At 43.1% G+C, this 24,842-nt stretch overlaps 1 protein-coding gene and 1 long non-coding RNA gene across 4 annotated transcripts in view; both read right to left on the reverse strand.

The window, feature by feature from the left end:
- The window catches only part of TNIK (TRAF2 and NCK interacting kinase), a 418,581-nt gene that overhangs the window by 259,863 nt on the left and 133,876 nt on the right, over window positions 1-24,842 (reverse strand). The window lies entirely within an intron of this gene.
- Window positions 5,220-11,311, reverse strand: LOC139828643 (uncharacterized). Of its 3 annotated transcripts, XR_011740531.1 has the most exons (4): window positions 10,859-11,311; window positions 7,314-7,993; window positions 6,799-7,188; window positions 5,220-5,364 (listed from the first exon to the last, which is right to left on the reverse strand). It is a non-coding gene; the product is annotated as an uncharacterized lncRNA (long non-coding RNA). The 3 variants fall into 3 exon arrangements; XR_011740529.1 differs by lacking the exon at window positions 7,314-7,993; XR_011740530.1 differs by lacking the exon at window positions 7,314-7,993 and having other exon boundaries at window positions 5,220-6,529.

Here is a 24,842-nt window from a genome sequence, read left to right on the forward strand (position 1 = left end):
TAATCAAGTTTAATTTATCAGTGTAGTTTTTTAGTTTAGGTTTATAATTTTAATGATTTTATTAAGCTCTCACAGTTGTTTTTTTTCTCTCGTGAGCAAGCCCTCATTTCAGGGCTCACTGAGGACTACTTAAATAAAATAATTTGTCTCCTTAGATTATGGCTCCTATTACATGGAGTTTGCTTCATCTTCAGTAAAATAACATCCTTCGGTTTTCTCAAACAAAACAAAATTAATGAATGGCTGCTTTCCAAATCCAGCTCTGTCTTGCAACAGCCTCTGAACAGATTTATTTTTTTTTTGCCACGTTTATGTTTGTTACATGATCTAATTAGCATGACTGTGTAGGTGCATGGAATGCACTGGGGGAAGAGGAAAAATACAAGTGTACAAAATGCTGTTATATAATTTTCTATGGGGACATGCTTATTAAAGACAGAGACCTGGATCACCCTCTGGATACTTTTCAGCAGGATTTTGGGAGCGAGTAGTTGGGCAAGGAAAAAGAAAAGACATTCAAGTCTATAGCAGAGGCAACAGTAAGCACAGGAAAGTCTGAATTACACCTGATTTGTGACTTAAAAATACAATTACGATTTATGAAAGGTATTAATTCTGTACTCCCATCTGTTGCTTTTGTCTCTAGACAAAACAATTCAGTAAAATTCAATGCATGACTGAAAGTGCAGACTGCAAAGTTGTCAGCTACACTGGGAGGCTCGCTCTACATCTGAAAATGAAATACAGCTTCTAATTAATAGCAAGAAAATACAAATTGTCGACCATTCCCGCCGTGAGAAAGGCATTAGAGCGTCTATTGGAAACATGCAGCCAGAACAGAGATCAGAGCTCTGCTTCTCGTTATTAAGACATTCACACTGCCCTAAACAAATTAAATGGGAAACTAAGTCACATAAAGCTATCAGGCTCTCTTTCTTCCTTCTGCGTGCACAAAATAACATTTTAAAGTTAGGTATGATCATTGAGAGGTTTTAAATGGGTCAGGCACTCGGTGCATCTGGCATGTCGATCTTCTCATTCAGGGACATGAAGTCATCCTCCGAGTTGCATTCCTGAGTCAAGAATGTGTGATTTTCCACGTGTCACTTTGCTGGCTTGCACATTGAACATAGATAATATTAATTTCACAGAAGATGACATTCTTAGGGACATGGTTTAGTGACAGTGTGAGGTTAAACAGTTGGACTCAAAGATCTTGAGGGTCTCTTCCAATCAAAATGATTTTATGATACTAAGATTGGGCATAGTTAAGAACATTGCAAGCCCTGCTAATTGTGTTTCAGTTGAACTAAAAGTGGAATAGTGTTTGATAAAGAGGGTTGATGTTGTTTGAATAAACATGCCCCATACAGACCACTGTGCTCTGCCCTAAAGCAGTTGAGTGCCAAATCCCACCTGACAGGGTGAATTAGGTATTCTAGGATCCTCAAAAGCATAATTCCAATGGTAAAATTACCACTTGTTAAAGTTGCCACTCTGCTTTCCCCCCACTGTCAGCCCAAGGAGTCACCACCATGCAAGCTGGCTTACCCCGAAGCACCACCATCCCATTCCAGTCTCCTTTAGGAGAGTGGGGATGTGTCCTGGGGCACGTGGTGGCACCCAGTCACCCCATGCCACCCTGGATGGTGGCAGCACTCCAGTGAGGGAACGTGCACAGGTCTGAAATGAGTTTGGTTATCAGCAGTGTGCCTCAGGGATTGCATGCAGTAGAGTACACAACACAATTGCTTTGGCTTTTGCAGTCAAAATATTTGCTGTGACAGGTAGAGAGGAACAGGGCTACAGAGTGATGAGCAGTGGGAGGCACCCAGCCCTAATCTCATTGAAATCAAAGGCCTTTTCCCCCATGGTGAGCAAGAATAGCTCCTATGAGTGACCTCCAGCCTACAAAGCACCTCTTAAAGCTCTGAGTGACCTTATCTTTCACACCTGGGGCAAAGACACCAACAGCATTAGCTGAGCGATGCACTCGGTTTCAAATCGTGGGCCAGAGCCTATTTCCCCTGAATTTCCCTACTACAAACATAGAATGATTTTGGTTGGAAGAGACCCTCAAGATCATCAAGTCCAACCATCGACCTACCACTGGCACAAAAACATGTCCTTAAGAACCTCATCTATGTGTCTTTTAAACACCTCCAGGAATGGCGACTCTACCACTGCCCTGGGCAGCCTGTTCCAATGCCTGACAACCTTTTCCACAAATAAATTTTTCCAATCTAAACCTCCCCTGGTGCAACTTGAGGCCATTCCTCTTATCCTATCCCTTGCACTTGCCACATGTTCCATCAGCAATAACTCTCCCTGGGAATGCGGTCCCGCTCCAGAGGACACATCCTGCAGACGCTGCCGGCACCGAGGGTGCTGGTTTCATTCCAGCTGCGATGGGCAGCTCAGTGCTGGAAAGAACCACCCCAGTTGCTGTGTCAGCAAGTTTCTGGCTCTATCCAGACCAGGAGCAGTCTGTCCTCTTGGGAAGGCAGACGGAGTAATTCAGAAATCACAGGATGGGCTTTCTGCGCTGAAAGTGAAGGGCAACACATATGGAAAATAAAATAACATATTCCTGGAGGTGAATGTGCCTTATTTACTACACTGTAGGAATATCTGAAGATAAACAGAATAGTGGTTCATCATGCCAGGTAAACAGCTCTCACATGGCATGGCTACAGTCTCTAAGGAGCTTCTGTTTATTGTGAACCACCTCTGCATTGGCTTTAGCTACAAACCCTCGCTGTGAATACAGCAGGGAGAGGATCACAGTGAAAATGAAGAGTTTGTATGAAGTTATCAGAGGCATACTTATTACCTTTGTGATTACAAACTTTTTTCTGGAATTTTTGCTGTTTTCCTTTTTTTTTTTTCCTCATAAGCCCTGGTTAATTGGATTGAGTGTTTGCCTCACCAGTCCCATTTGGAATGGAGTTTTGGTAGGCAGAACAAAAGTGTTATCAAAGGATATATGTTAGTGATGCTACAGAGACTTTTTAAAACAAAACAACCAACTATGTCTGAATTATTTATTTCCTAGCTCCTGTGAACTCTTTAAACAGATAAATGTTTGGAATTACATAAAAACTAAAGCAAGAGGCTCCCTGGAGGATCTTTATAAGTTTCTAATTTGCACTAAATATTGGTGCATTGATTAAAAATCAGCAGGTCATGATAATAATTTGCTTTTCCAGAGAAAACCCAAACTTTCTTTCTGAACCAAATTTGGATTGTTAAAAGTTTATAAATGTAAATTCATGAAACATCCCTAGGGTTATGCTGGTGTAATCAAGATCATTATTTAGCTCTTTTGTTTGGTTCATTTCTGAAGCTTTTGCATTGCCAAAGGGACTTTGTAGGTGATGCGGTGAGACAAGTTCAACAAGCTTTACAGAGTAAAAGCTCAGGTAGGTGCACAGCCCCAAATCCTCAACCTCCCCGCAGAGAGTGCGATGCACATCTGGTGCCTCCTCATGCAAACTGGCTGGTTACACAAATTAAAAGCCAATAAGTTTTTTGGGGGATGAGGCCCTGTAGCTGTGAGAGTGAAGAGGCACTGGTGGCCCTGGGGCAGCTGGTGGAACACTGAGGAAGATGAGTCAAAACAGGGGTTAGAGGAAGGGTGAGTCTTCTCTCCCTCACCCCAATGGTTGGAGGGCAAGACCTCCAGGAGACTCCTACCCTCAGTTTCCTAGCAGACTTGATAGTATTTCTTGTGATTTGGATGGTAACGGTTTCATCACTTAGGTGATGATTTATATCCATATATTCTCACTGCACAGCTGGTAAACAGTTTGCAGTTAAGCAGTTTGTTCTTTTCTTTTTCATCCAATAGGAGATAAAAAGTTCATTCATGGCACTGTCATTCCTAATGTCCTCATACCAAGGATTTGACTACGGTCAGTACTTTATGGCTTTCCTACCCTTCCATCAAGCTTGGGATGTTTATTTTTCTTCAAACATAGCTGTTTGCAGCATGCTAACAAGAACTGAAGATCTTTTAACACCGCTATTTGTTTACTGGAGACATCAAAGCCTTCTATTTCCCCCAAGCCATCTTTGAGTCCGTACAATCTGCAAACAGCCATGCAAAACCAAGGTGTGCTTTGTGTAGAGCAAAATAAAACCACAGAGCACTGAAGATACAGATATTTTCTTATCTGAGATTCTAAATTTAGCTTTGCTTCATCTCTCATTCCTCAGCTTCTCAAACTATTTGTTCCTAACCGAGAGCCTTGCAGTTTCAGCAGATCTTTCCATTGCCTCCAAGTTGGGTGGAAGAATACAGCTGCAAACGTGGACAATGGCAGATTAGCAGCTAATTTAAAACAGATATTTTGTGACATCTCTGAGCAGATGCATTTCCTCATTTCACTTTGATGGTCAAGACACTATGCTAATAGAAAGCAGCACTGAATTTTTTGCATCAGGTCCCGTCAGTTTTTGGTTCAGACCCAGGCTCTGGGTGCTAGGCAATATGCAGAAGAGGAAATGCCAGATATTGGCAGCAAATTAAATAACAAGATCTGTTGAAAATAATGTCCTAAGAAATACTTGGGCATCCTTTTTATGGATTTCCTAGATGCGCTATTTTAAGGTCAATCAAACTCGCACACCTTACAGTGTAAACAGGATTATTCCTTGTATGGAACGTAAGGCAGCATAAATGTCACTGTTTGGGTATCACCAGTATTTCCAGTCATATTTCAAATATTGCCTCATCCCAGACATGTATCTCACCACTCAGAGCCCAGTGACAGCCTTCAGAGAGCATTAAGCATTGACAGTACCTCACAGGAAGCATCTCCATGGAGGAGAAATTGAAGTATCTCTGTGGAGGAGGACCTGCTGGAGTGGTACCAGTAGATCAGCTCCCTCTCTAGCTATTCAACCAGTCAGCTGTGATATGGACAACAGGGAAGAAGAGGTCAACAAAGAAGAAGGGCAGGATAAGGACTGACAGGTGTTTTTATTCCACAGGGAAGCAACTCACCCCAGGCTGTGTTGGCTGAAGGTTACAGAGTGGACAAATGCCTGAGGCTTTCCGGGAATCGGGGAGGGTGACGTGCAAGATCAGCTAGGGTCAGTGTGGCAGATCTGCATGGACAAAGTGCAGGTAATAAGAAATGCTGACCACATCAGTTGAGGAGGGATGGTGTGCTAAGGTCATTTTCAGCAAAACAGAACTTTTCAATCACCTGGTTGTGGGCGTAGCTCATCCCATCACAGCAGAGGAAGACGTGCTGCATGACCTGATGCTGGTGGCAGCTTTGGAGACCTGACAAAAGGAGGAGACCCAAGCAGGAGAGGCTGGGTGGCAGGGGATGTGCTGTTCAGAAGCTCTTAACCCTGAAAACACCAAGAGGTGATGCAAGGGACAAGCAATACAAGCCTTTCCTCCTTCACTAGCTTTAAACCAGGCAAACAGTGCTGGTACAACAGGGTGCAGCCAAAGGGGCTGCAGGTGTGTGGGACACAGCAGTTTTGACCACTTCCCTTGATTTTGAGTGCTGCTGAGCTTGGTTCTAGCATCTGGCTCAGCAAGGCAGGGCTCAGCCTCCTAGAGGTGAGGGACAAAAGGAGCAACTGTCCTCCAGTCCCAAGGTCCCTGTGGGTTGGGAGCATGGACATGTCTCCCTCTGTGACACAGCCAGGCTGCTCCTCTAGTCCCAGCACTCAGGTGTCTCCTGCAGAGAACTTTCAGAATCTTAAGAAACAAACAAAAAAAATAGTAGAGTCTTAAAAAACAACAACAAAAAAATAGTTTTAAGCACATCCAACTTGGGGATAGAGCATAAAATTTCTTGCCAGAGAATTTAAAACAAACTGGAAACTGATCATCTACTCATTTAAATGATATGCCTGGAGCTAAACCAGCAAGGCTGAATAATCTCTGCACTGCTTTCATCCTTCTTCAACTTTTTCTTTGTTCCACCAGCCACATGTGCATTAAGTGTAAATTGAAGGGCTCTTCGCTGGAAAAGCAGATTGTGAAAAGGGCTTGGCCCTCATCTTATAATTCAGCTTCAGTATTACAATTATTCTTAATAGCAGTCTCAGTTTGCTGTATTATTTATTCTGGCTAGAATCCTCTAGGATCCCTTCAAGGCTTATTTTTTTGGTGGATTTAGCCAACATCCACTCATGAATCCAGATGTTTCTGCTTTTATCCACGGGAATTTCATGGTATGGATAGGCCAAGATTATAACTCCAGGCTCAGCCTCAAGACAAGTATTTTTCAAATTCCCTAAATCAAAAATGGAAAGTGCCATGAAAAACCTGGGCCTTATTGCGTTTAGCCTGCCAGAATGAAAATCAAATGACAGGACAGTATCGCTCAAGGTTCTGGATCTGTGTTGATACAGTCTCCTGTGTTGCACCAGAAATTACAGCCCAGATTGTGCTATTTTCTGCATTCTCAGGCACAAAATCTTGCATTAGCACATCTTCAGCTCCTCTTTCCATTCACCAGCCTGAATTTAGGAGCAAAGACACATGTGGATCCAAGACACACTGAAAAAAAAAAAGGTTACTCACTGCAAAACAGAGTCCCTGCTGATATATTCAAATGCCAGCTCCCCATCATTAACACAGATACTCTCCCCAGTCAAAACTGGTTCTGAAATAAGGGCGGTGATGAAATGTACCCTGCCCCAATGGGGACCTGCTGAATAACACAAGTGTCTGCTGGGCCTTTGACAGCACTTCGGGAGAGTAACCAAACCCAAACTCATTTCTTGTCCAGAGTGATGAAAGCAGCATGAAGCAGACATTAAAATTACCTTAAACTTCCTTTTCCACTGGCTAGGATTTCCTTTAGGCATTCCCATTTGTGGGTTTCTTCCCTGCTCCTGGTTTGTCAGAGTCCTGACTGAAGTCTGTGCAGTGGTGGTCATTGCCAGTGTGGTGGCTTGGATGGTGTCCCCTTGTTTGAGGTGGCTTCCAAGACGTCACTCAGAAGCAAACACCAGAGATGTACAAAACATTTTTCCTTGGCCTTTTGTCAACAAACTAGAAGCATCTGTCTGCGGCCATGCTGTGCAGAAAAAGTATTCACCCACAAAAGGTGAATTTTAGCTCTTCGTCCAGGACACAACTGTTTGAATGCACAGGGCCCAGCTTCTGCCACTGCTATGCCAAATTCAGCCCATTTTAAATCCACTTCCTGTGCACTGGACGAGGGAGAAACACAGAGCTGTTATTACAATGAGGTAGTGGAGAAGAGCCCATTCTGCTCCCCAAGATGCTCATGTGCAGCAGCTAGTTGTTGCTTGCACTAATAGCATTAGTTCTTTACCTGCAGAGTTCCTGGATCAAAGGAAACGGAAATTATTCCTAAAAGCTCTTCTAAGGCTTCCCGCAGCATGGAAGAGCCTCTCAGCTGGCACAAAGGTTGGAGGTGACTCCACAGCACCCGCTCCGGGGCAAGGATGTGATGGGACCAGGAGGAAACAGGAGATCGAGGGAGCAGAGGGCTGAGCACCCAGGAGCCTGCTCCAGTTTGAGCAGCAAACCCTTCCACCCACTCACCCCAAAGTTGAGCTCAACCACCTCAAAATCCCCCTGCTTGCAACTGCTGAGGGCAGGAGTAGGTGGTAACTCAGTCCAACATGCCATCAGTCAGGGTGACAGTGGAGGAGTCCATATGGGGTCACATGCAGGAAGCAGCAAGGGAGCAGCAGAGTTAATTGGGACAATGCATTTGAAGGGGAAAGTGCTTTTCTTGCTAACATAGTGCTGTGCAGTGCCCACGGAGGATCCACATTAAATATCCCACCAGCACGGTAGTTTTTGCCAGTTCCTATCACATTTCCTATTTTATAATGAGGAACTTTGTTAGTATTCAAGTATGCAGTTCAGATTTTAAAGGCCACCCACTGCACTTATATGCTGTATGACAAACTGCAGAAGTATACCTGTTCCACTTTATTCTTTTAGTATTGTTACTAAAAGATGGTTTCAATGCCTTTGTTTTCCCTGTTAAAAAAAAAAAAATACACATTTTTCTTTAATAAGTCCATGACATTCAAGCTCCTCATTTTCCTTACCATCACATCCCTTTTTGGATGCAGAATAAAGGAGATTGAATATAAAAAAAAAAAAAAAACAAGGATTTTTTTTTTTCCAAGTTGGAAATGAAGAAATACAAAAATACTGAGCTCTTTAGTTTTAAACTTAAAAAAAATCTCTCAGCAGGTCAGAAAAGTGATAAAATGCTTTTGTCTCCCTTTCAGTAGGAGGTCAGTTTTGCCTTTGGCGCGCTGAGCATCACACAGCACCTCACTGGCATTCGCTGCTGCCATTGCATCTCCGCTCCTTGGCCCATACTGCTCCTGCTCACTTGCTGAGATCACTGGGACCAGTTGTTAATATCTGGGTTACACAGTCCTGTTGCCCTTCCCCTACACTGACTTCCCAAACCTCTGCAAAGACCCATCATGTTATGACTGGTACCCCTCAACCTGCAAATATGGGTTTAATGGTGCTCAGGTTTGGCCATATTCTGTGCATTTTGATTTTGTGATGACTTTTGTGAGACTGGTCCAGTTTGGACATTTAAACATGAGCATTGGTCACAGCAGGAAAGGTGGATTGTCGCTTGTAATGTCATTAACAGCAGACAGGAGGGCAACATCTCTGTGTAAGGACAGGCATATCCTGAACACACTTGCCTCAGGATGAGTAGTGCCCCTGAAGCCATGTGCATCATTCCATTAAATCACTTTATGAACCAGTAATTTGACCCTTCATACCCATTACATCCAGTGACACTCCAACTTAAGGGACACAACTTTAGTGTACATAGCCCGGGCTTCTGAATTTAGAGGCTGTGCGAAATTTCATGGAAATGACACAGCTTTTGACATTACAGAAAGCAGAACCTGCAGATTTGCCTTTGTGCTCTTCCTTATGACTGTGAACGCTGCACTGCCATTAGTGCACACAGCCATTAAAACCTGCACAGACATAGATCTGTTACCTGAACAGCAAAAGAGGTGTGAAAAATAACCACCATTCAGCATGTATCATTTCTACTCCAGGTAGACCCTTAGGCAGCAGCACCTCAAGAGTGTGGGAGGATGAGAGGTGGGGGCAGGAGGAGGAACAGGCATTCATGTGACCCAGGGGGGAAGCACTGTGCTCCCAACCATCTCCTGCATGAGGCACAGCATCAATTTCCAGCCCCAGTGGACCTCCAGCCCACACACCTTGGAGGACTCATCGCTGGTTGTGACATCTGCAAATTTTGCCGTGCTGATAAAAATCTCACCTTCTTGTGCATCCAGTACCTTGGGGTTTTTTTCCCTCCCCTTAACCTTTGTTTGGACTGAGCCTTGAGTCCCCCAAAATAACTGTTTCCATGACAACAGCCCAGTAGCACACTCCTCCAGGGCATCTGAAGAATTAAAACATGGCCAGTGCTTCCTCCTGTTGCAGCATCACACCCCATGGTACCACAGCCCCATCTTATCTCTCCTCCTTATGCTGAAGTAGACTGCAAGCTACTTTCTGCGGAGCTTTGTCTGCTTGGGCATTACTGGCACTTACAGAATAAGTCACACTACACAAGTGATGCATGTGCTGGTATCAGACCACAGTACCAGCTTATGGCCAAGAGGGTCTGCAATCCACAGGACTGGACAGCTCTTGGATTTTGTAATCCCCTAAAATTTATGAATAAAAATTCACAATTTTCATGTCCTCCTTGGTATTTTACAGAGGGTGTGAAAAGGCCCTTCGTTATTCACAGTCGCTGTTTTGCTTCCAATACACAGCATTTCTCTCGCCCTCCTTCAGCAAAGCCCTCCAACTGCTGAATCCTCTGGTCCCAACCCAAAGAATGCAAAGGGCCCCACCGAGACCAAAAGTATCTACGGAGGTGTCCTCTCCTCAAGTGGGTCAGGATATCATCCCTCTACAGAATCATGCCGCGCTTGCCCAAGCTTCTCCCACAGGCAGCACAGGCAGTATCTTACCCAGAGACTGGCTCCAGCCAAGCGCCCAATTGATCCACCGCTCTTGAGGCTGTTCCAAAACCCCATCCCTTCCCTGCAGCGCTTCTGTCTGCCCTCAGACCAAGATTTATGAGGGTTATCCATGGATGCGGTTATAAGAAAAAAACAGTCCAAAAGCTTTTGTTGCAATGCACAAGCAGCACTAAAACAGCAAAATGCTGTTTGCACACCTGATGCTCACTGAAGAGACACAAGCAGGACACCCAAACACACACAGCACACTCTGAAGCAGGACCTAAGGAAGCAAGATGGATAAGTGCCAACCTGACAATGGTGTTTCATTTAACAAGCGCAGATTTAAGTGTGGAAATCAAATATGAAACAGTCGTAGCCAGCATTGTCTGCATTCTTGGAGTGGCACTAAACTAGGAGAAAGAAAAGAGCCGAGGCACTGGCCCAGACATGCTCCAGCTGTCTGCTACTACCTCTTCCCTCCTCCACTGAATGCAACTATTCAGCTTGTTTTCATTTAATTATTGGATGTTATTTTTGCAACCTGGGAAAAGAATAGAAAAGGGAGGGGGGAAAGTCCTTAAAATGCTGTTTGGTTTATTTTTAAGAACCAAACAATTTCTTCTCTTTTTATCAGAGATAAAATACATACTTTAAAGAGTGTGTAAGACCTAAGGTATTGTTATTAATAGTTAAGCATTTGTTTCTCAAATAAGGTCCCCTATCTTACAGGTAGTAGCATTTTTGTTGCTGTGGTTATTCATGTAAGTTGTACTCATTTAGTACTGAGCAACATGCAATTAAATAGCCATATAAAACACCCACAGGGTGAGCAACAGCTGCCTACAGGTAACCTTAAATTTCATGTACTCACTTGCCAAACGTTGCAGCTTTAGCTGTATAAATCCTTATTTCCATGTGGGAGCAGGGCAGGCCCTTTCCTCCATCAGCAGGGGCAGGTGAAGAGAAGTCCCTCCTTCATTACACATGGCACCAGTCAAGCTTTTAATGAGTTGGTTAAAAGCCTGATGCTGCAGATGGTTATTAACAGGAGAACACTGCAGGGTCAGCCCTTCCTCAGCTTCCCTTCCCTCCTTTAACTTCCTCTCAAGGGCACAGCTTATTCATTTTTAATGCTAAAAAGAATTCACAACCAGGATTGGATAACTTATTTTCCCTCTCTTTACATCAGTTTTGCTTGACAGCGAAAAGCCTGCATGTACCCTTTGTCCCCCCTAGCTGGGAACACTCCACCCTATGGAAGAGCCCAACACTTGCCAAATAAAGGGGCAGGACCGTATCATTTTCCACTAGTGAAAATTCTCAGTTTGTGCTGGACTCCTCTGGAAAAATCCTCCCTCTGTTTTGATGCTGAAATACTTCAGCACATTCAGCTCAGCACCAAATTTTCTATGGTGCTTCAAGGCTAAAGCAGGATTCAGAGCACTTCTTACCATTTATTTTCCTCTCAGGGACAAAGGCATATATGCCAAACCAGAAGCTCTCTTCATATCAGCTTTCGCACACTCCTGCAGTAATCCTGACAGGAGAAGGTCAGATATGCTTTAATGTGAGTTGTTGTCTCTCCAAACAGTGTTTTGTAACATCCAAAGCAGCCCTCTGATTCTATATTTGGATATTTTCAGCTCCAACCAAGACTTTGAAGTGCACATAAAAACAAACCCGCTCACTACATGCGGATTTTTGCTTCCTTATGAATGGCATTGCATGGAGAAAAGTTTTAATCTTATTTTACCTTATTCCAGCCAGTTCAGGGAGAGGAGAGTTCTCTCTACCTCCTCCACCAGCATGGTCCTCCCCTGTCCTGGTCAGACCCGACCATGGCATTCACTGTGACACTAGGGGCACCACACATGGCAATCCACTCCCCAAGGCACTAGGACAACTCTGCCAGGCAGTCTGGGGGTCTGAACAAGCTTTAAAACAGGTTGAAGGATACAAAATAAATTTTGCAATGTTTCTTGAAATTTGGTTCTTTCCATTTTATGGCGTTCAAATTAGATCATTTCCTTTTTCATCTCGACTTTTTTACATTTTAGTAGTTTTTTGTTTTGTTTAATGAAAATTCTCATACTAGAATCTAATTTCCGTTCATTAAGGACAAAAGATGATAACTTCAAGCAATGAGTTTCTCCAAATCCAGCAACCATAAACAGAGGATCAACACCAAGCTTATGAGCAGCTCCATTTACCTTAACGTGTTCTTATCTCTAGGCATGTGCTTAAGTGGTTTGTTGGCAAAAGCTAGAGCACTTATTGCCTTTTCAGATGACCCTATTTAATATTTACCAGTATTAATCTGCTCAATAACTATAAACACCAGGCAAAAAAAAATGAATTATCTCTACACAGAGCTTTTCCAAATGTGATTTTTACATTATCCAAGAGGGTCAAACTGTTCCATGTTTCAGGGGTGACCCCAAAGCCACAGGAATCAGTGGAAGGATGTTGACCAATTAGACCAATTTGGTGATGGGATCCCCTGTGAGCAGAAACACCTTTCTGGTTTTGGCACTGTTGACTAGCAGGGATAACAAAGGCTCTACCCTGACATTAAGAAAAATGGTTTTATGTATTGACATCCTGTTAACCTCCAGCACATTCAAAGGAAGCTGTTAATTCAACCATTGCGTCAGAAAGCTATGGCAGAATGTGTATTGCTGAGCAACGAAGGAAATGTCCAAACCTAATGTCACAATTAACACCTGCACAGGAGAGCACTGACTGCAGGCAGCTCTATAGAGCATACATTTAAAGAACCTGCCCTTGACATGGAGAAAATTTTCAAAACAAAGTGGTAGTAGCTGATATAGACTCTAGATACAGGCTTTGGTATCTGCCTCCACTATGTCCTCCAGCAAACCCGTCTAGATACTTCGTGACTTTCCAGTTGGATCTGATGCAAAATTGATGGATTAATCCTCTCCCACCACTTGGAGCTAAGAGGCTGCACACAGGGTCTTGTCTCATGTAAGGGTTCTCAGCAGCCCTCAAGAACCAGAAAAGTTTATTTTGCTATGAAGCCTGAGCAGTGTTATGATTTCACTGCAATTAAATTTGACTATAGGTGGTATCCATTTTACTGAGTATCAAACTCATATCATGTGTATATGCAAAGGTAAAAGTGGAAGGTAATGATAAAACACTTACCTAAAATGAAACGACCTAAAAATATAGAAAGATATAAAGGCCCTGACTCAACAAAACACTTCAGCACATACCTAGCAGCAGACATGCAGATGATGCCACTGAACTCAGCCTGACACAAGTGCTGCAACCAGCATTATGATAATCAGGATTCATTACAAACTGGAGGGGATCTGAAATACAAGTGTGCTGTAAAACAGTGTTTTTAATCTGTGAATGCCAGTATATTACTTGAGGCAATGAAGCTATAAGTCTTCCATTACCTGCTCAGACACTGGCTCATATTTACACTCTAGAAGACAACATAATTTACAAAAGCAAAGTAGAAAGATTATTTGGGTCGTCGTATTACTTTTAAGAAGAAAACCTTTATCTTTGTGTGTCCAGCTTGCACTCACACAAGTTGAGTCCCAGCTCACTGATCTGCATTTGATGCTTCTTACAGATCTGAGCACTGACCTTCCAGGCATGAGATCATGTACTAGTGTCCTTTACTCCTGCAGCTCACAGTGTTGCTCCAAACATCATTCATGATTGTGGGTCATTCTTGACTTCAACTCATTTTCTCCTAAACAGCCCCTCACCTCTATTCATGCAGTCTCCAAACCTGTCTCCCGCACAACCATTACTGTCCTTTCCCTGACTCAACTCCCCACTCTTCAACCTGTTGCTCAGGATCGGCAACATCCTTCAGTCCTTTATCCTGTTGCTTACACTTTTCATCCACTGGCTCCTCACAAGAAATTGAAAGGAAAGTTCCTTGCAGCTTTAGCCAGTCTAAGCTCCTGAAGTCTTTCTGCCCAGAGAGACAATAACTACAGTTCAAGCCAAGATACTATCTCTTCCAGACGAGGGAAGTCTGGCAACCCTGATAGCTAATGATCTACGTAAGCCTGTGTTACAATTTCACTTTCCATAATTCAACTACAGCTTCTAAACTGTGTGGAAATGCTATATGGTATTTATGGAAACATTAATGTTACTTAGATTTTTGGAAACAGAAAAGCTGTTTTCAGTGATCTTGATTAACCATGATCTTGAACTATCACATTCACTCTATAAACCTTAGAGATGCTTACGAGTATTTCTACCAAAATAGAAAGGAAGAATTAGTGAGGCATTTCAAAAACAAAATCACTCCTGAAGGTGGGTTCCTTCTCTCTTTTGTCTGCAACAGGTGCAGGTGTCCATCTGCACACTGAGCAGACAGCAAAATTAAAGCCTAGACCTATAATCATTAGTCAGGCAAAATTACAGTGGGTGATGCTCTGCTCAGCTGAACCGAGTGCTTTATGGTAAGTCATCAGCACACTCCGGCCCAATAACCTTTTTAATCTCTTGGGTTTCTAGTCAGCACTTCTGCTCATGTGGGCAGCAAGCATACAAAAGCTATTTTCTCTGCAAGTGTTATAATTTCTAATTCAGTTCAGCACACTTCCTTATTGGACTGTCATTGCCCACAGATGAGTTTTCTGAGTAATTAATATTGCAGGGGCTATAATGATGATGCCATGTAAGATTCTGCTGTGGCTGCTGCAGGTGACATTACCAGACCACCACCCTTTTATGGCTCTTCAGAAATATGAAGCCTCTTTGGCAGGACAAATCAGGATCTAAATAGTGCTACAGCACTGAGATACAGGTTATTTTTCTTGCTTAAAAACAACTTTAGCACTAGATATGTCATTCTAGACAAAATACTTTATCAGGTCAAAAGGAAGTCTTAACAGCAGCACCCCAGCTTTTCACAGGCTGCCCTCATGTCTCTGGGTCATGTTTTCTTTCATGGTGTGTTTCTCATGGACACCTTGACCACAACTGTCACCCATGCATCTCCACAGCTGGGAGCAACCAGGTAAGCAAAAATGAACTGCTGTCAATTCTTGCTCTGACCAGAGGAAAGGATATTGAGCAGCCTTAAATATCCCAGTTACTGCATGGCTGTACATGGTAGAGCAGGAAGGGTGATAACAGTGTGAAGGTTTGTGAAGGGAAGGACTGCATCCAACTGCTGTGACACATATTCGATGCAGAACACTGACCTGAGACCACTTACTCCTCACACAGATGGAGGGATTTAATTCTGATAATACATCGTGTAAATAAGCAGAGCCAAATAATCCTTCTACAGGAACACCACTGAGGAAGCTGTGGTTACCAAATATGCAGTGCTTATGGATTTCACTGAAGGCTTGGAAACGTGGGCTCAACAAACTAGCAGTTAAGGGATGTATTTTTCAAGCATTTGGAGTGCAATTGTGCTTCATTGTGCACAGGGAGGTTACAGAAGTTCACATTCCCCAACCTAAGAGCACATCTGGTTCTGCTGGGGTTCACCACCACCATGTCTGCCCAGCTGCAGCGCTCGCTTCTGAGCAAATCCTGACATTTCCACTCCAGTTCAAGCATTTGTTTGCCTCAGAAAACATTGGACATTAATCCTAACATGCAGGTACTAATAACAGAGAAGGAAACATCATTGTAGCCTTCATCAACCTTTTCCTCCTCAGGACACCTGATTTATTATTGACAAAGTGTTTCCTGCTTTAACAACCAATTGACTGCAAGTGCCCATCAGAAGTAAGGAGCAGTTAATCTCATCTTTTACCTTCAGGGCAGTTTAGGTTAAAGTCAAACCACATGAAAGGAGACAGTTTTTGCCTGATTTTACAGCTCTACAAAAATTGCGATTCTGTCATACTGGATGGAAATTTTTGTAACTGGCTCTGATAATTAATGGAAAACTAATCCAGCAACAAAAAAGTGAGTAGGTTCCAAACTGGATATGGAAGAATGACTACAGAAGAAACTGAAGACAAATTTTGCTGTTAAAGATCAAAGAAAAGGCATTAGTTAATAGCCATATTGTCTTAAAACTAGAAGACTTTCCTTTGAAAGCAACAGCTGATGAATAATAATGAGTCATTTGATGCTTTTAAGGTTCCTTTGAAACAAGGTACTTTTAGACCCTCAGAAAGAAAATAGTTTCAAAACCCTGGCAATATTATGTGTGTCTTCTGAAATATGTTAGTTACAGATACTTCTCTATTGTGTGAATAGCCTTCAAAGAGAAAAAACATGTACCTAGTCCATAGATTAAATAAACAATTCAATTGCAAAGCTGGTAGTATATTTTCTTTCTCCTGCAAGGTTACTAGCTATAAGACTTATCTCAATCCTACTGAAATCTTCTACTTTGACTTCAGCTGAGCTAATGATTGGCCCATTTATGGGAGCTCAGACCCAGCAGAAAACTAAGATGCCCACAAAGTTGATACAGAGTGCCAGCATCTGCCTCCCAGGGTGAATTCCCATCCACACCGGTGATGTGAAGTTACTGAAGTCCCCACGCATGTCAGAAGCTATGTCTTTCATAGAAGACCCCAAACCCCAGATGTTGAGCTAGGCAACAGACAGAAGCAAGAACACAGGAAAAAGCAGACAGAAGATGAAAAAGTTTGAAGCCCTGGGTCTTTCCAGAGCTTTAAGGCCTGGACTGAGGCTTTAGGGTGGCACTGGCTGAAAACAGAGCCCACTCCATGTGGGTGCTCACAGCTGCTCTTGGGGACAGCTAAGCAGATCTTGTTCTTCTAACTCCTAATTGCCAGAGGAAGGACTGATGATTCCAAGGTTTGCCACAGGCTAGAGGTGAAGGCAAAGAAACTGAGAAACCCAAGTATTGTATCTTTAATTTCTTGAAGGTAAAGGGTGTCAGCAGCAGCTGAATTCTGTTTACAGAGTAGGGAGGAAAGGCTATTTTGGGGCATTGGTACCTCTGTCCTTATTAGAAACTTCCCCTCAGGCTCAGTAGTGACTACCTTCAGCAAAAGAAAGGTGCAAGGTGAGAGGATTCCACCTTGAACTGTAGCACAACTCTTATCACAAGATGCCCAGCGACAAGCAGGAACAAGAACTGTAAGTAAAATTAGCTCTTATGTCAGAGGACCACCTCAAGGCCCATTTCAGAGGGCTTAAGTAGATCCTTAGAGGATTGCTTCAAAAGGCAAGGAGACACACAGAAGCTTTTCCACAATACCAACATTTTCTCCTTGCTCTTGGTCTCCTCTGTCTGGGTTGGTGTTTTGCCCTGTGGAACTAACCCAATATATCTGTCTTCCTACACACAGCCCAGTGACTAGCTAGGCTGAATAAACTCTCAGTAATGACATTTCTACCCACAATTTTTATGTACTGACCCCTAAGTGATCCACCTCCCAGCTGACCTGGGGCACAGGGGAATTGATCTCACGCAGCTCTAGGAAAATTCCTCAGGCTGAAATGTCTGCCTGGTTGAACTCAGAGTTAACATCAGCAGATGTGTGCTAGCTACCTTTTACAACTTGAATATGATTACACAGAATGGTTTCTTCACTGCAAAACCAGTTTAATATTTTCTGCCACAATCCACAGCCATCTGGGCTGGTGGCACTCATACAGAAATGCTTCAGTCTTAGAAAATCCTCAGGAAAAAGAACCTCAAAACAAGTGTGGAAGATAGCACAGTTTAACTTTGATTACCTCACTGACTGGTAAAATCCCCAAAATAGTTGCATGATGGAATGTGAAAATATCAAATATCTGAAGCATGCGTAGAGATGGGCAGTTCTTAAGTGATTGGATAAATGGGTACATGCAATAACTTCCCAACAAGTCTGCTGGTTTTAAGACTAAATACTGTCTCTTGGTCTGAATCAGAAACTGTCCCTCTACTGTCTTAGTCTTTCCCCTCTGTTCCTCACCCCAGCAGTGGCATTTAAGGATGAGGTGTCACAAGGCACCCGAGTCACATTAGCAGCTCAGCCACAATGGAAAAGGTAGTACCAGCCCCAGCCAAATATTCCTACCAATTTCCTTGCACCCTGCCTGTCTGACCCCTTGGCAGGATGATTCAGCTTGCTAAACCATCCCAACTATTTCATCCTGTGCTTCGGGAGGGCTCCATCCCACCCTGCCCACACTCCAAGCTGCAGGGCAAAGGTATGCAACACGCGTACAGCCGGTGGACCGGCTCCAAAACAAACACAGCTCGGCTAGCACAAGAAATAAAAAAAGCTAGACAAATAACACATACCTCAATCACATTTTCCTACCTTTGTGGGATTAAAATCCCTCCCTGCATGTCTAGTCCTCTGCTCTGAAGCTTGTGCTTCACTGTGTAGGCAGGAGATCCCTGTTTAAAAGGAATACTCATTATGAGAGCATTACTGTCTCTGCCTCCCCCACCTACCTGCTTCTCTTGAAGAGATTACATCCCCTCCACATTTCCCCCCCCTTACTAAAAATACTTGGGAGAAAAAACACTTTTTATTTAAAAAATGGCCCTCCCAACCCTTTTGGCAGTGAGGTTCAATGAGGAACATCAAGTGGTGCCTGGCACCCCTCTATAAACCTCAGGCAGCCTCCAACATTTTCTCTCTGGGTACCCCACCTGGGCAAATCACAACACTTTACTGATGCTTTTTGTTACCCTGCACTAGATGCAGAAGTTGCTCTTATCTTTGTTTCTAAGGAGGGCAAAGACAGGAAAAACAAACTCCAGATTGCAAATGGAGTTTGAGCTTAACATTGCTGCAGATACCCCTGTTACTGAGCTCTGCCAAGTGAGGCTTCCCAAGTTATCACAGTTCCTTGCACAACAAGAAGCTCATACCAGAAAACTTGCCCCAAATTTGGTTTTATTTTACGGACTGTGTCATCATCATCCTTTTTCCCAAGTGGAGGTTTATTTTTGGTGAGAATCTGCTAGGTCTCACATATATGGCTGATATTGTGTGGCTCTCCCTTCTTCTCACAGCCACTAAGCTCAAGCAGCCTTACATTCAGGTAATAAATATTATGGACTGATTGCAGTCAGATATAGCAGAGGGTATTAGGTGAATCTTCAGCATCAGACATCTGTACACACTGAGAGCCATTGAGAAAGCCAGGCTTGGAAAAAAGTGAGCAGAAAAGAGGAGCATTTTGGATGTTATTAGTCTACACATACCAAGAAGGCACCAAAATACTGATCTCCTGAGGCTGTCTAAAAAGAGACACTCAGAAATAGCTCCATGTTGAAGGATTCCTACAGATAATTAGATGAATACCTTATAAAAATACCAGCAATAACATACAAGTGAAACAACTGTGCTGATACAGTGAGCTCACATCATTAAGTAAGAGTGTTATGAGGGTAATGGTCAAGTGATTCTCTTGTTTAACTTGCTAAACTGGAAGCAGACTTTACAATTTTAAGCAGCCTGAAGGACTTCTAGGGAGATCCAGATGCCAACAGCTCACTACAAATGTCACCACTAATTCTTCGCTGTGCTCCAGGCCCTAATTGACATTGATCAAGGATCAAAGACAACATTTATCTAAGTCACTGTCATTGTCCAGTCATGGTTTTAGAGGGCAACATTCAGATTTCAGATGATGTCTGCTAAATTCAGAGGGTTTTAGAACTGGATTTGGAGGTGATATAATAGAGCTGGGAAGAACTGAAACCTGATTTTTAACTTCAAAGTCTATTCCTATGTTTCCTTTCTGTGTCAGTACTATTGAGACTACAGCTAGACCATGAATTTAGAGGAAATTCAAAAAAGTTATTGCTTCATTTCCCCCCTCTAGGACATCAAAGAGCAGAGCTGACTTTATGCTTTACAGTGTCCAGCCACCAAGCCTTCCCCAGGTGACTGAGCACGATGACACACAGGGCAGGTGGCACAGCACTGGGTACACCAATAGCACTGGTTCAGCTCCCTGAATCCAAGAGGAGAAGGTCTGAGCCCCTGTGCCCTCCGCATGGGTGCATGAAATCATACCAGGCTGTCCCCCACATCTCAAATTAAGGTGACTGCTCTGTGCTACATTCTCCCAGCTCAGCTCCTGGACACTCAGTCCAGCACTTTTCCAGAGTACACTGAAATTTAAGAAATTGGTGGAACCAGCAGTGCTGAAAGAAATTCAGGATCTTGGCTGACTAATCTGAAATACATGAATTGCTGCGACAATTAAAAACAGAATCTCGGCACAGAGCAAGCACCAGGAGCTTCTAGTAGTGTGTTCAGTTTCTCTCTCTTCATTCCCAGATTGCACAGATAAGGGAGCTGAATGACAGAGGGACACTGCGTCCTCCACAGTCTTGGAAATTGTACTGGTGTTCACAAGACCAGAGATGCATCCCACCTCATAGCAAGCAGTAGAACTGCTTAATGTATGCAAAGCTGCAGATATAAACACCTACTTAGAATTTCCATCCTCTGTAGGGCTGTTATATCTCACTTTGGTGGGTTTGTGAAAGCCCCCAGCAGCCATGCCACTGTTTTCTGTAGAGCTTCTGAGGTGAAAATTCATAATTGGCTATTATATGAATGCTGCCTGCAAACATATTGAAACCCACTGTGTTGCCACAAGGCCTTCACTACACACACCTCTGATTAAATGCGATCTCTGTTCCCAGCCAGAGCAGAACAGCTCTGGGTCTCACACAGGGTCTGGCTGGTGAGACACACAGAGCTCATCTGCACAGCATCACCAGGTCCCACAGAGGCACTTGCTTGCACAGGAGTCTCTGGACACAGTTAAAATGTGAGCTTTGTTTTGCTGGGAATTACCATGTTATTACTGGTTCCCTTGATAGCATCAGCTCCAAAGTGTAGATATGGCCAAAGGGAATGCTTAAAGAATCCAGATGCACTCCTCAGCTTTAATGTGTTTTCCTTTCCCAAAAATATTACTATACATTTTTGATGGTGACAGCCATGACTCAGATACCTCAGCAGAGAAAAGGAAGCTCCATTTATTTGATGTGTGCTTGCATTTTTCAGCTCAGAACTTAAAAATATGAATAGAGAACTTGGCCCTCAGTATACTTTTTAATGGAAATTATGTGAATGTACTACATATTACAGTAGCCTCCTGACATCAGGAAGGAGACCTGTCTTAGTGGTTATGCTGCTGAAGAACATTAAATGGAACAATATACATCTTGTCCTGTTAGAGGGCTTTACAGAAAACCGTAATAAAGTTTTCTGTGAGATGTGACTCTGGACTGGTTCAGACAATCTCTTCCCCAGTCCATCTCTCCTTTAAGTACCAGAAATAAGCTTCCACATGGACAAGGGGTGGTTTAGGAAAAGTAAACAGACTAGGAGGCATCTATATGAAAAGCACTTAAATAATCTAATCTCTGTAGCTAATTTAAGGACTGCTAGGGAAAGAGAAGGTAGAGATAAAGAAACTTAATGAGGTCAGGCCAAAAAATCAACACATGATCAGCAATCAAATGCTTGCTGACTGCTGCCTGTTCATTATATGTGATGAGTTTGACAGTTTCTCAAGAAGAGAGACCATTACAAAAATAGTAAGAACATTCCACTAAAAAACCCCCACTGAGCCAGTATTAAAGCCATAGTAAACAGTGAAAGCCTAGTAAAGCATTGTTAGTCATTGCTAAAGTATTGCTAAGCAACCCTTTAGCCTCCTTAGGACTGGATTAGCTTAATCACAGCAATAACTAACAGCCCCCCTCATCCCTGCTTGCAAGGTTTAGTTTGAAGTGCTGTGTAATTTTCTCTGAAACTCAAGTGAGAGTTGCCACTCCAATTTTCAGCCCCTACAGGACTGCAGATCCCAGAGGTTCCAGAAGCCAGGCTACAGGACACAGCAACCAATTCATCTTAAAAGATACGCAATATTAATTCATCCTCACACTTCAACTCTTTGCTGGTTGATAATCAGCAGCTGATACCCCTTTTAGTACTGATTTAAAGGAGCTCGGCCTTGTTCTTGCCCAAAGCTAGACTAGCTGCAGTCAAGATTTCTGCTAAAACTGTATTTAACTTGAGTAAAACACTGAAACCAGGGAACTCCTGGGCATAGACCTCATTGGACTATTACTCTGAGGTAACAGCTTACTGCTAGGCATTGCTACCATTTTCCATCTTTATTTCCTATGCCATTTACATTTGTACCATCTCAGCAGGATCTCCAAAGTAGTCCTTCCCTGTATACTAGTAATAAATCACCCACCAGAGTGAATTCAACCAGTGTGCTAGCCCACTTGATCTAGTCTCTGAAGCAAGCTCCAAAGGAAGGCAAAAGGAATAAGTGACTTGACCATCACCAACCTGATCTGGAACCCAATGTGATGAGAGGTCAATTAGAGAAGAGCACTAATAAACTGATACTTCAAAAAAAGCCAAGAGCCTAAGAAAAACAAGTTAAGCAAGTCTTGCAGGTCTTCCCTAGTGCTACCACCCCTGTGGTCCCAGGTGCTGGGGAAGCAGCATACATCAACCCATCCCAGACTACAGCCAACAACATGGGGAGTTCCCAGACACCTTCCCAGCCTTTCTTTGCCTCCATCCAAATTTCATTCTCAGATTAGCATAGCTATACTAACAACCAAGCTCCTCAACCTGCACAATGCTTTGACAAAGGTATAGCCACTTTCATCTTCAGTCTGACAGATGTGGTTTGTCACCAGCTAGACCCACAGTGTGATTTTAATGAGCCGTGAGGATTTACTCATATAGTTGTCTGCTTCACTTGGCAAGGTGATAATTTCCCATGAACTAGAATTACTTGTTCACTCCAAAAGTTTAAGTCTATGCCTACAAGAGACATATTTGCTAACAGTAATTTTTATAACAGAATAAAAGAGATGGGGGAAAATATTGCTTTTTAATGAAATCAGGGTGACAGCTACAGAAATACATACTCAGATATTGTGCCTTTGTCAGAATTACCATTTCAGAGCAGGAAAGAGGTCAGAAACCATTATATATTATCTTTGGTCTAGGAAGACCCCAAAAAATTCATGCCCTTTCATAGAGCTTGATGTCTGAGGCTGATGGGGCCAGTTCATATACTCTTACATGGATGAAGAAACGCTCTCCCACCAACATGAGAGTCTGGGGAACTCCTCACTAATTTAAACAATTCATCTCCCAGTTCACGAAGAAAGAGTTTTTTTCTTCACTTCCTGAAAAGACAATGCACATAAGCAACATACAAGATGATTTAGTTTCATTACAGCAAGTACTGTAATGGAAAGGAACCAAGAGCAACCCCAGTGAGGGCTCTGCCTGGCTCCCACAGAGCCCAGATACAGCAAACAGAACCACCAAGGGATGAACAGGTCCAGGGACCACCCAAGGAACCCAGTCAGGAGCAAATGCAGACAAGACCAGACAAGCCACAACACACATGCAAGGAGCCATCCAGGAGACACCTACCTACAGCATCAGTCCAAGGAGCACAGGCAACACTAAGGCTGCAGACCAGCACTCCTGCAGCAGAGCTCAAAGAGGGGATAAGAGCCCTAGGCTGAGCTTAAATAGGATCCAGAGCCTATGGTCAGGGTGTGGGTGAGGTCCCAGGTGAAACTGCTCAGAGCCATTAAGTCCACTTGACACATATACCTGCTGGTATATGGTGCATTAAGCCATACTGATTTATTTCTGTGTAAGACCAAAGGCAGACACCAGTCACGTATCAGAACATCTCCCAAAACAATCCAGTGATAAAATCCTTTGGTTTCACTGAACCATGGGTCTCTGGTTGTGAGCAGCCCACTCTCAGGTTAGACCTCATCCTGCCTGATGAAAATGCTGGGCTGATAACAGGCAGTGGCAGTGTAGATAAATTTTATTTTTTTTTCTGAGTTCCCAAATTTCTCAGGTGAATGCCACCCCAGAAAAAGCACATCACGCAGTTTAAAAACTAAGCCTCCTTCAGTTGAATTCAATTTCCTGCACACCAGCTCCCCTGAGGCAGAGCTCTGAGGAACAGAAATGCCTGGCTTTAGGCAGTCAGATTGGAATAAGGCCATGATAAATTTATTTTTCCTAAAATCCAGCGTGTATAGACAGTGTAGCCCACCCTTCCTTTCACGTCTTCCCTATCTGAGGCTGAGCCATCTTCCTTATCTTCAGTGAGCAGTTCTGACATTTTCCAGATATGCACATGAGGTCATGCAGAGACCTTTTGGCTAAGTGGCCCGCTTATCCACAACCCTTGCACATTAAGGAGGTTGGGGACATCTTCCCATGTTTGAACCAAAGGGAGAGTTTTATCTCTGCAGGAGCCCCAAAGACACAATACAAATGTTTGCCTTACGCTGTTTCGCTCCTCAACAAGGCACTTACAGCTTTCAAGGGAATAGATTGCAGGACTGTGCCAAAACTGGCAGCTTCCTGGAGAATTTGCAGGAGATAACTTTAAACAGGTTGAAGGTAAAGAGGACACCCAGTAAACTGTGAGTCACAGTGAAACGGAATAATAAAACAGAAGACTGGGAAAACTGTCTGCTAAAGAAATGGTTTATTTGGCAAAGCCAGATTGGGGCTTTTTGCAAATAATGCTGATTGCTAATTAAACTGCTCCTACTCTTTATATTTTCTTTTTACAAACTTGCTTCTCTCTGGTATAGAGACATTGAAAAACTCACAATTTCAAGTGAAGCTGATGTGCCAAATTGTGATCTCACTGAAACTGGTGGAAATGCACATAAAACATTCCCTTAGGGGAATGGGAATTGTAGGGTTCGGAAAAGAGCCCCAGTCACACAAATGGAGTTTCATTATTTGTTGGTATGTGAGTTCATTATAAGTGGGTTTAATTATATTTCATCAGTGAAGAGAAAATAGCCCTTTCATCCAATGTATCTAGTTGAGTTGAATGCTAAGCACATCTGATGCAGCTTT

The sequence above is a fragment of the Patagioenas fasciata genome, chromosome 9 (genome assembly GCF_037038585.1).
Source record: "Patagioenas fasciata isolate bPatFas1 chromosome 9, bPatFas1.hap1, whole genome shotgun sequence".
Taxonomy (NCBI): domain Eukaryota; kingdom Metazoa; phylum Chordata; class Aves; order Columbiformes; family Columbidae; genus Patagioenas; species Patagioenas fasciata.